We start from the raw sequence: 7332 nt of genomic DNA, 5'->3' as shown, positions 1-7332 counted from the left end.
GAGGGTATGTGCTATGGTGAGTGCTGTGAATTGTGTAAGACTGTTGAATCACAGACTGGACCCTCTGAAACAAATAATACATTATATGCTAAAAAAGAAGAAGAAGAAGATAGAAGGAGGGGAAGAATGAAGGGGGGGAAATCGAAGGGGGAGACGAACCATGAGAGACTATGGACTCTGAAAAACAAACTGAGGGTTCTAGAAGGGAGGGGGGTAGGGGAATGGGTTAGCCTGGTGATGGGTATTCAAGAGGGCACATTCTGCATGGAGCACTGGGTGTTATACTCAAATAATGAATCATGAAACACTACATCAAAAACTAATGATGTAATGTATGGTGATTAACATAACATAATTTAAAAAAAAAGAAAAGCTGTTGATACTTACTGATAGTTTAGCATCACAAATTGTTACTGGCAAATACACTACGTTGTTAGGATTTTTGTCAAATTTTAGAAAACTTCCATTTCTTTCAGAGATGACCCATAAGATTTCAGGGCCTCGAGTTTTCTTGCACAGTGATCAATCTTAAATACTCTTTGAATGAACAGAATTTAATAACCAGTCAATGAACTTGTAATAATTATACATTGTAAGTTTTATGTTATCACTGTCAATGTCACTATTTCATTTTAAGTCAGTTAGAAATGTAAACATTTTTCCATTATATCCATGTAATTCAGTGATATGTTGGGATGCATAAAACATACAATGTCATCAAGAAATAAAGTACTACAAAGTTCATAGCAGTGCTACATATGTGTGTCCTACAAACACAGTATTTCTGATAAATTCCCTCTTGAAAGATTCCTAAAATATTTCTAAATGTATCAACTACATTATCAAGTATATTCCCGGCAGCAAAGAACTTCGGTTTTGATGGGACCTTGATGGGTATGGAATTATTCTGTCACAATTTTGTCTGCCTGACTGGAAGAATTTTCCACAGATGAGCTTCTGGATCCATAGAATTCAAACCAGGTTTCTCCTCCAGCATCTGCATATGTTCAGTCGTAGGAACTCCAGCCCACTCCATGTTACCATGCGAGCACTCGCTTTACACTTCTGGGTCATAATATTGGTGAGTGGAAGCAATGGATGGCAGTGGTGAGCCTGGAAGTAATTTCTATACCAAAACAGCAAGCTAAATAGTTCTATGTGGATATGATTGCAAACAATGTAAATATATCCCTCGGGCCTAACCATAAATGAATCCCCAACTCAACTTTTCTGTAGCCTATTCCCTAAAAGGTCTGTGGCAACCCCAGTGCCACTCGACAGGAGGAGCAAAGTGACCAGAAGAGGTGAACGTGGAAAGAGAAAGCAGCCTTCATTAATGGAAGTTAAAGTATTTTACTTCTACACATTTTATAAAAGCAAACGGCTGTATCCACATATTACTAGGGCCCTGGCAGGGTTTTTGAAGGGGCCCAAGCAAATGAGGGGTTTTGACATTATGCTTCAACATTTTGCAATGGATCTGCCTTGATCCCTGACTTTTATTCCATCCCTAACCTCAAACTTGAGGGTTTTTTTTTTTTAAGATTTATTTATTTATTTGAGGTGGGGGGAGGGGCAGAGGGAGAGAATCCTCTAGCAGACTCCTCACCGAGCGCAGAGCCCTATGTGGGGCTCTGTCCCATGACGCATGAGATCATGACCCGAGTGAAACCAAGAGCTGGACACTCAACCAACTAAGGCAACTAGGCACCCCTTGATCATGTATTTCTGTATTATTTGTATACAGAATATGTTATTCTGTATGAATGAGCTTTGATTTTAAAATCAGAAAAACAGCACAGATTGTTAAAGTCTGTTGGGGTTGATCAAGTTAGGCTCCAAGGCTAATCATCTGTTCCCCAGCCTCCATTTTGAAGGATCTTAATAATTAGTGAAGTGCCTATATAGAAAGGACCACTGAGAAAACCATTAGAAATTTAACTAGCGTTTTCTGTGAAATCTGAAGAATATGAGATCCTATTGTTCTACAGATATCCTCTTCTGATTCCCACCTCCACCATGCCCAGTAGATAATATATACCCACTCAAAAAGGGTTACAGAATCAAGAAGTCAACCTAATGGTGTTCATCCTATAGATTTTCAAATGAAAAGATGGATTGAGTAGCTCAGTTAAGTGAGCACATCTATTTATTGATTAAAAGCAAATGATAATGACAACTGTCATTTCAGAGATACATCCAAGATATTGAGATACAGATTATGCATATGAATTCTCAGAAAATAAGCAACCTCCTAACCTAGGATAATGGGCGGCCCTTTCTGAGATTGGCAAATGTAATAAGACTCTGATTCCTCTTTCCATGTTGTTTGACACCCATTTGGGACCATATTTCCATTCCATCCTTCCCCCAACCTTGACATTAACCCATCCTTGATTTCATCTCATTCCCAATCCCTCCCCCAGAAAGTACAGGTTGGAGATGGAGTGAAGTTAAAAGATAGGGTAAATTTGACTTGCATATTATTCATATTTAAAATAGATACACTTTAGGGTTTACTTTTTAGATTATGTCAGAATATTTCCCGCTCTCTATCACTGAATCAAATGGCTACATGCAAACATCAAGAACCCTAGTGAATTAAGTTATGAAGCAATAATCATAGAGGATTATATACATTTTGGTTAAATTCTTAAAGAATAAATTTGTTTAGGGACCCCTGGGTGGCTCAGTCGGTTGAGGGTCCAACTCTTGATTTTAGCTCAGGTCATGATCTGAGGGTCATGGGATAGAGTCCCGCATTGGGCTCCATAGTAGGTATGAAGCCAGCTTGAGATTCTCTCTTTCCCTCTCCCTCTGCCCCCCACTCACACAATCTCTTTCTCTAAATAAGAGAAAAGAAAAAGGAAGAATAAATTTATCCCCATATTGCACAATATTTCTGGGTAGAACACCACAGCACATTTCTAAACTCTACCACCTCTCTTATCATTCTTTGGCAGCTTAGTTTAGGGAAGTGTCTCAACAGGTATTTTCAACAGAACTGAATTTTAAGGAGCTTAAAAAGCATACTCTCCCCTTTCATTCTGATGTCAGACTATAAAATAAAGCAGCCCACAGTAACTATCTCATTCCAGGGTGCTTTGGGACAGAAATTTCACTTCACTAGGGAAGAGAAGCCTAAAAATTCCAGGGGACCATCTCCTGGTGGAAGAATGCTAAGGAAATCTCTGATTGTTCCAAGGTGAGTGGCATTCACATATCATACATCCCTCCATTGTAGGACCCCTTAGTTGAGTCAGCACCATGAAATTTAGTAAAATGGATCTATAAACTTTATGTTTGACATCTTTTTCCTTAAGCTGACCTTTATTGCAGTGCATGTCTCCAAGACTAGGCATTCGGTTGTTCTTTAATTAATTAATTCATCCATCCATCCATCCATCCATCCACCCATCCATTAAGGAAAGATAATTTTCGGTGTTGCTAGGGAATGAAGATACTGAAGTAAGTAAAAATGGTATGGCTATTGCCTTCATGGAGCTAACAGTTGAGCAAGAAAGATTGGCAGTAAATAAAACATCACTCAAATGATTAATTAAATATAGAGAGAATTTCCCTCTGTTGCCAGGAGTACTGGGTTTTCACTCTGAGTTGGGAAGGAAAGATGTTTGTCAAGACCCCCCCAATCCATACCTCTTCACCACAAAGCCAAGGTAAGGGGTTCTACTCTAGCCCCAAAAATTGTAAGGAAGGAGGACCCTTATTAACCTGGTAAACTCAATCACTGAGCCCACCCCTGAAACATCTGATCATAAGCCCACCCTGTGTGCTGGTGGTCAAGACATGTTATCAGAAGAGTGGAGATGGGTAAGTTTGCTGATCAGACCAAAACAAAAAGGCTATAGCCCCTATATCCATATCTCTATAGGCCGTAAGGACCTGGGGCTTATTCTAAGAGCAAGCAGAAAACCAGTGCAATATTTTAAGCGAGACAGTGATGTGATCAGATTTTTTTTTAAAGTTACCCTGGCTGTGCTGTGAATAATGGTGTGAATGGGAACAAGAATAAAGACAAGGAGAACAGCTAGAAGGTTTTTGCAGGCAAGAGATGATGTCTTAGTTTAGGGTGGTGGCCTTGATGATGGAAAATGGTAGATAAAGCCAGAGCTACTTAGGAGATAAAATAGCAGGTGACTGAGTATGAAAGGATAAGAGAGAGGTCAAGATAATCCATAGACTTTCAACTTGAGCAATGGCTCAGCAATTCTTAACCTGGCTACTCATTAAACTCATCTGAAGACCCTCATCCCCAAGATTCTGATTTCATTGGTTAAGCAAGGAGCCCAGGCATGGATATGTTTTCTATGCTGCTCAGATGTTTCAAATACGAAGTCAGGCTAGAGAACCCCTGAACTAGGTGGACAAGACTTCCCAAGGTAGATAACATCTGAGAGGAAGGGCGTTTGAAGGGAAATTCCATGAGTTTCCATCCTATGTGGGTCTTGTCGGAGGAGCCCAAGTGATATGTCAAGTTCAGAGTTGGACATACATGTCTGGATGATACAGAAAAGATCTAAATTGGAGACAGGTGAAAGTGACTGACATTTACATCGAGATAGAAGTCATGGCAGAATATGCAATTACCTAGGGAGGGAGTATAGTGAGAAATAAGAGGGTGCTGAAAAACCCCTTCATTCAAGATAGAAGATGGTGAGTCAGCAAAGGAGACAAAGAAGGAGTGCTGGTAAGTTAGAAGGAAACCAGGAAAATGGGGTGTTGCCAAAGTCAATGCAAGGGAATGTTTCCAGAAGAGAGTGTGTAAGTGGCTTGAAAGCTGTGTTTAATTTTGGCAGGGCCTGGAACTCCACCCTCCCTCCAACCGTCAAACCTCTGGGTTGATTTCGAGCCCTTCCCATGGTAAGTCTCTACTTTGGCAAGATAGCTATTAGCAAGGAATTATTATTTAAAGGTCAAATTGTAGGAGACTTGAAAGCCTAGTTTTTCAGGATTTGGAAAATAAATACAATCTCCATTCAGATACTAAACATAAAAGATAACATTCTTTGTGTACATGCACTCGTGACTTCTAGCCCTTGGATGTATATTATGTTCGCCTATTTGTGGGTTTAAATTTGGCAAGTACTGCAACTCTTTTAGGGTTCAGTAGCATTCTTTCTGTTGCCAAGCCTACCCAGGGCAAAACAAACAGAGTGATCTTTCAGGACTTGCCCCCTCTTTGGGCCTCTACCGGACCACATACAGATTTTTTTGTCACTCTCATGATGCCCATACCATTTTATTGTATTTCTTTACATGTGTGTCTCCTCCCGATTTCCCTGGGGGCCGGTAATGATCTTATATGAGCTTATATCCCCAGCACCTATCACAATGCCTACCACTTGGTATGTACTGAATAAATGTTTGCTGAATGAATGGAAAGTTGCATAATATTTCTGTGAGTTCATGAACAGCCAATCTGGAAATTCCATCTCTAAGTATTCTTTCATCATAGACTATAAAATATTGTTTAAATAAAGGATGTGGTTTATCCATGTTTAAGTTTTAGGTCAATTTTCTATGGAGTTAGTAAAATCTCATTCCAATACAAATTACTTAATCCCTTGGTGCCTTGGGTTTTCTGCCTATAAAATAAGAACGGCAATGTTGATTTCCCTTGGAGCTGCAGTGCAGATTATCAAAGTTAGAACTCTATTTGGCCCATAAGAGGTACTCCTTGGGTCTGAGGACCAATTGATAATCATTTCTGGTTTTGCTCTGAGTGTATGTTGGTTCAGATGTGAGGGGGCAACAGGTAAGTTGTCTGGATCTATTTACAGCTGCTTCTGGAGCTGTTGCTGAAGGCTGAATCTTGTGACCAGTCAAGGATTTCCCATGCTAGGAGCTGGGTTCATCATGTCATTTTTTGCCACAGGGGTGATTTTTCTGGAGGGATCTGGCCCCTTTCAGGCTGGACACGGAGTAAACGAAGTTTTGGTGGCCTCAGGGCGAGCCAGCCTAGCTGCAGCAAATGTAGTCAAAACCGCCTTTAAGGTCATATCAGATTTGGATCAGTTTGTTCAGAGCTAGTCTCCCCTCTAGCTCAAGTCTGCTGTTCAGTTGATCTAAGGGTCTCTCGGTGACAAATCTATCAGAGAAGTAAGAGATTACCTTAACCAAGAGCAATCTCTCAGACTGCAACTCAAATAATAAAATGCATTTTTATTTATTATAGGCCCACTTGATGCATAGTTCCCCACTGACCGAGCACTGATTATAACCCAGACTTTTGAAGTACTTTACAGCATTATATGTTCACGTAGCTATTGTACCATTTCCATTTTGTATGTGCAGAGAGTGCAGTCAGAGACATTAAAAAATCTGCCCAGCACCACACAGCTGGCAACAGGCAGAGAGCAGATGAAACTCTCATCTCCCTGACTCCCAGCTCAGCCTCCTTCCTACTATTCAGGACTGCCTCATAGACATTCATCTTCTCTCTGTAGGCCCTTCATATGCTATTATGTTAAAGTTAAATTTCATCCTCATTCAGCTGAATATTTGCAATCCCACCTTGAAAGATATGCATATGGGTTTTCTTGTCATTTAAGATTATTTTGAGGCAAAAAAAAAAAAAAAGAAATGAAAGAAAGTATAATATTTAGTTATCTGCTTGCTGAATAATCTTGTTAGATTTTGACTGAAACGTAAATTTCCATTTTTGTTCAGTAATTTGTATTATTGTGTTTGTTTTGGTACAAAAGTAACATTGAAATCTGTGATCTTGTTGTTCACTTGCTTTTGTTCATTTACCTTTAAAAAGTCCAACTGTCTCCTATAGCTTTTCAAATTCTTGTCCCTGTTTCTCACACCGTATGCACATTCGATTTATCAGTAGTTCTACCCTTTGAGCTGAATGTGAATAGCCAGCGCTTTGACCATTTAGGGAGGTACCCTCCTCATGAGCAGATGGCACCATCACCCCTTTCCTGGTAACTTCAAATGAGTCTGGGTTCCATGTGCTTTAAATCTTATATCCAGGAGGATTTTTACAGAGTCTTAAATTTTCATCCACAAGGACCTAAGAGCTTCATGGGAACAAGATAAAAATTAATAAAAGTCATGTTGTGGTCCCTGGGGAAAGATAGTTCCATTTTCTCCAAGAAATACTAGGTAGACTGTACAGCCAACATGAGAATACAGGTCAAATTGACCCTGTGGATTGAAGGTAGTACAGAGTTTTCCTCTCAGTGTCAACTCCAAAGGATTGGTAGTAGCTACCGGAAATACTGGGTTAAGCAAGATCCTGAAGCTGTGTTCAGGCCTAGGGGAAAGAACGCTGTAATCTGTTTGTGATGTCTTCCATGGGCA

This window comes from Leptonychotes weddellii, chromosome 9, assembly GCF_054177405.1.
Source record: "Leptonychotes weddellii isolate Sample4059 chromosome 9, ASM5417740v2, whole genome shotgun sequence".
In the NCBI taxonomy this organism is placed as follows: Eukaryota; Metazoa; Chordata; class Mammalia; order Carnivora; family Phocidae; genus Leptonychotes; species Leptonychotes weddellii.
The sequence above is the reverse complement of the archived record's forward strand: the minus strand, read 5'-3'. Positions refer to the sequence as shown.